The sequence below is a fragment of the Corylus avellana genome, chromosome ca3 (assembly GCF_901000735.1).
Source record: "Corylus avellana chromosome ca3, CavTom2PMs-1.0".
Taxonomy (NCBI): Eukaryota; Viridiplantae; Streptophyta; class Magnoliopsida; order Fagales; family Betulaceae; genus Corylus; species Corylus avellana.
Window position 1 is genome coordinate 29,976,994 of NC_081543.1, and position 5,463 is coordinate 29,982,456.

The 5,463-nt window shown below is 35.8% G+C and overlaps 1 protein-coding gene across 1 annotated transcript in view; it reads right to left on the reverse strand.

The window, feature by feature from the left end:
* LOC132175342 (ATP-dependent Clp protease ATP-binding subunit CLPT2, chloroplastic-like) overlaps positions 1-5,463 on the reverse strand; it is a 16,147-nt gene that overhangs the window by 10,095 nt on the left and 589 nt on the right. The gene's annotated exons all lie outside the window — the stretch shown is intronic.

Sequence of the window (5,463 nt, forward strand, 5' to 3'; positions counted from 1 at the left end):
TCTTGGTTTTTTTCTGGACCCGGGTCAGCAGCTCACGCACCCGGTTTTTTCTGATTTTTCCGTGCCAGCAGCTCACGCACGGGTCTCTCTCGCCTCAGTCTCCTCAGAGTCAGACGACTCAGACTCCTTACTTTACTCTTTAGTCTTACCATTTGATTTTTGAACTACAAGTAAAAATCAGTCTCTCTAGTCTCTGTAACGTAAGCTAACGCTGCTAACCTAACCCTCTCCCTGACTCCCTCTCACTCGGTCTCTCCCTCTCCCTCCGTCACCGACAGTCCGGCATCCCACAGTCCCACTCGGCCACTCGTGACTCTCCCGATTCTCCCTCTCTCTCTCTCGGGTCTCCACAGCTCCACTCTCCCAGTCTCCCTCCTCCTCGTGGGCCTCCTCCGCTCCTCGCCGTTAGGAACTTAGGGGCCTTAGGCGTTAGCAAGAGCCAAGAACGTACCTCACCGTCGCCGACTCGCCGTCCTCACCGAGTCACCGTTGCCGTCAGCCGCAGGCTCGCAGCTCTCTGTCTCTCGTGGTATGTCTCTGACTCTGATTTTTTTTTTTTTGTAAGTCTAGACTTTGATTTTAATTGTTTGAAAATTTTATATATATTGACATTGTAGTCTGTAGACTCTGATTTTGAATCTTGGATTGTTTGAATTTTTGATATATATTTGTCTTTCAAGCAATTATGTGAATCATGTGATATTATATGGTTTAGGGTTTATACCTTAATGGCTTAATTACATTTCTCTGACTCTGATTTTTTTTTTTTTTTTGTAAGTCTAGACTTTGATTTTAATTGTTTGAAAATTTTATATATATTGACATTGTAGACTCTGATTTTGAATCTTGGATTGTTTGAATTTTTGATATATATTTGTCTTTCAAGCAATTATGTGAATCATGTGATATTATATGGTTTAGGGTTTATACCTTAATGGCTTAATTACATTTTTTTACTATATATTAGTGTACATAATTTTGCTAAATCATTGATTGAATTTGCATTGTTGAAGTAGCTGAAGTAGCTGCTATGACTCGTGATGTTTTGAGTATTCATGTTTCTACTGTTGCTTCGGAATCCACTTTTAGCATTGGTGGACGTGTGATTGATCAATATAGGAGTTCACTCAAGCCTGACATTGCTGAGGCATTAGTTTGCACCAAAGATTGGTTATATGGAGATGAAGGTAATATTAGTTATTTTTATATTTAATTTCTTCGTTTATGTGTATTATTTTTTTTATTACACTATAATAAAATAATACTAATTCTTCTTATTTTTTGATATAGAACTCACACAAATGAAGTTGGACTTGGATGGCAAAGAAGATGATGTTTTGACAATTTCCTGTGACATTCCAGATTCATCTGGAGCACAATCTATTAATATTTCTTAAACTGATTATATTTGTAGTGTTTTATAATTTATATCTTTGGACTTTGATTATATGGGTGGATCATGGATGCCTTCATGGATCCTTAAGTGGAGTGGCATAATAGACATTGACTCATGAGAACCTATTTTGTATTTTGCAAGGAATTATGAATCTAATGTTGATGTAGTTTTGAGTTTTGTTTCTTTTTGTATTTATTATTTTGTTTTTGTTAGCTTTTTTTTTATTATTATCTTTTTCTTTCTAAAGCATAATGCAAAGCTGAAAGTTGAATATCAGATGAAGTATGATGTGAACGAAGTTAGCTGAGCATGTGCAGTCTACTATATGCATGTGTGGGTCAAATTCTTCTGCTTGCATTTCCAATTGATAAATTTATGCTTCTCAGGACACAGCATGGGAGTATTGGGGGCCAATAAAGACTTGATGGATAAGCAGTAGTTTTAGGATTGCATCTGAAATCTATAGTTATGTGACATCATCAATTTGGTTGCCAGAAGACTGATATAGGATTAACCCAGGCATCTTGGCTTTTGATTAGGAACTATTGTATATTGGGGACATATTTGTACTTTGGCTTAGACGATATATTTTGGTAGGGAGGAGGAGAAGTGGGAGAATGGATAAGGGTGGACATTGGAAGGAGGAAATGGGAAGTTGATTATTACTTTCTCTTCTTGTTGGTATAGTGGGAAAGGAAGGGGATGGATGATGTGTTTCCATATGGGCCCACCATGTTCCATCCAGTTGCAGCAAAAATAGGAGGAAAGCAGGAGATAAAATGACATGAATAAGTGGTTTGAATGGTGTCAAGGTAATCGCCGATTCGCTATGAATAGTTACAAGATACTTTTTCATCCTTCCCAACAAAAGTTTGTATAAGAAAAACAACCCCTTCGTCATTTTTTTTCTAATTTTTTTTTTCCATCCTTCCTATTCATTCCTCTTACTTTTCTAGCCCCCCTACCAAAAAGACCCTAAAATTGGAGGTGTTTCAGGCATCTTTTAGATGTTTAGCTGGTATAAGTGGACTATTTTAATAAATGAACTTACTTGTTTTAACTTTTAACTTTTAAGTTTAGGTGAAATTATGAGTTTAGTAATTTATTTTGGAGTACAATTTGTCAATTACGGTCACTTTCCAATTTTTTTTTTTTTTTCTTATCCTTTATTAAAACCTTTAATCTCTTAGAAGTTAGAACTCAATTTTTTGCATTGACTATATTGATGTATTAGTATTATTATTACAATTTTGAATTTCATTTTTTTTTTAAAAAAAAAAAAATTATAGTTTAGGGTAATCGGGTCGTGTCGGGTCGTGTCTACCCATTTATACCCGGTTATTTTAAACGGGTAAAACGGGTCGTGTCGGGTTACCCGATTATTTTCGTGTCATAATCGTGTCAACCCGATTACCCGTTTAGCTAAACGGGTCGTGTCTGGGTATAGGCTAATCGTGTAACGGGTACCCGCGGGTCTAATCGGGTCGTGTATGGGTACCCATTTTGCCACCCCTAAATTGATACCCCAAATCGAGAGTTTTTGAACATTAAGGGGGTAATGTCAAAACGCGTGAAAGTTCATGAGGGTTTTGTGAAGTTTTTTCTTAATTAATTTTTTTTTTTAAGCTTAAACATTTAGAATAAACAACGTATTAATAAAATTATAGTCCAAAACGCGAAAAAAAGGAGAAAATGATGTTGGTGTACATAATGCTTGTTTGAATGGAAACCTTACTATAATCTCACAGACAAAAGCTAGTGGACATTGCAATTTGATATGATTAGTACTCTCATGCCTCTGCCAAAAAAAGCATCATCTAAGATTTTCATTACTTACCTCTTTTCTCTTCTAAACATAGATTTTGAAGGCCATGAAAGAGCCAAATATGTAAAGACAAGAATTATAATTTTATATTAGAGTATGATATCTTAATGCTATTTTTCTCGTCCATCTTTTCTGCAGCTTTTCATGTAGCTATTAAAATATCAACAACAAAAAATAAAAAAACCACAATCATTGAATCACTGCAAAAATAGTTGTGAAAATAAAGAAAAATTAATTTTCAAAACTAAGCCTAGCCTTCTGATAAGATGCAAACACAGTATAAAAATAAATAAATAAAAATTAAAAATTTAAAAATTTAAAAAAAAAATCATTTTCATATCCAAACTTCCCATCAACTTGAAAGCCTTGCATGGAGGCTTACAATTTTTTCTCTTACAAAAAGAAGTTTGCTTTATACCTAGGCTTATCTCCTAAATAAAAGTAGATGATTTGTGAGTGGCTTCAGAATATGAAAGCAAAGTTTAAGGAAAAAGTTTTCCTCCAAAGAAATTCTTGCAAGTCAATTTATCAAACTGACATCTACCAAAGATGCATATAAAAACAGATATACTTTGGATAGATGCCAGTTTAATAGATAGAATTGAAAAAAAAATTTCTCATATTCAGTTTGATTGAAAGAAAACTTTGCCAAAGTTTAACAAAGAAGCATGGCAATCTCACACCTTATGCTTTGGACCACAGCATTATTATTAGCAGATACGACCTACCCATAATCTATCTTGCTCAAAGGTTTCTAGGAAGGAATTTTTTTTTACACCTTTTATTTTCTTTTTTAAGATGCATATATAAACCGATGGAACAATATAGGAATATTATGTTAATCGACATATCGGCTGCTTCAAAGTGGTCTATACTTTGTCTCCAACAAATCAGTCGATAAATACATGGGAAAAGACCCTCATTTTTCCATCATGACTTACAAGGAATATTATTGTTGGTAGGATTTTCGTGTTAAATTACCGTTTATTTTAAAAATTTAAGCCAACTTAGACCAATAAAAAATTATTGATTTAATACTCTTAACTGACACATTAATTGACATTAAGTGTTTTAAATAGTTAACGCTTCTGTTTTTTTTCAAGTGAATGACATGAAAAGCTGTGTGACATAAATATACATAGGTATGGCAAATAAGTGTAAAGAATATCATTACATACTCTTTCTAGAAAGCATTAGAAATCAGTGAGAAAGGTACTAGGTACCCAAAGTAGCTTTGGCATTTAATTTACTACCAATGTATTTTTTTTTTTTTTTTTTCAAGTATCTTTTTATTAAAACCAAAGTGACATCAAAATCTCAAGAGAGATCTGATCATGGGGGGATTTATAAGCATGATATGGCCCTTGCATTCTCATCACGCACTATAAATCCTCCACCACCATCTCTCTTCCTTAATTGGCCGTTACAAAAAGCCCACCAATTGCTCCTCCTTTCCAACACCCTCACGAAACCCATGCACTCACATATAATTAATATTATCTAACAAGACTCCTGCTGGTTCATATCTATATCCGGAGCAGACCCAGCAAGCCCTTTTTCTCTGCAACAATGTCTGAAACTGAGAAAACCATTAATCACCCACCTTCATCTCCTACACCTATAACTCCATGGCCAACTACCATGGCAAAGGTTATGCTTTTGGAGCTGAAAGTGCAGAGGGGAATTGCTGCTCCTTTGGTAGCAATGAACTTAACATGGTTTGCAAAGCTATCAATCACAACAGCTTTCTTAGGTCGGCTTGGGGAGCTCAAACTGGCCGGCGGCGTGCTCGGGTTCACGTTTGCTAATGTCACCGGCTTCTCTGTCTTGAACGGGCTCTGTGGCGCCATGGAACCCATCTGTGGTCAAGCTTATGGAGCTAAAAACTTTAAGCTACTTCACAATTAAAACCCTTCTCATAGCTATCTTCTTGTTGCTTCTAGCCACACTGCCTATAACTTTCTTGTGGCTCAATGTTGATAAGATCCTTGTCCGTTTTGGCCAACAAGAAGACATTTCCGCCATCGCGAAGAGCTATCTTTTCTATCTCCTCCCTGATTTAGTAGTCAATGCATTTTTGTGTCCTCTCAAAGCCTACTTGAGCACACAGAGCATAACGGTTCCTATAATGTTTAGCTCGGCTATGGCGCTTGCTTTTCATGTGCCCATCAACAAATTGCTTGCAAAAGCTAAGGGTCTTGAGGGAGTTTCAATGGCAGTGTGGGTCTCTGATCTCATAGTA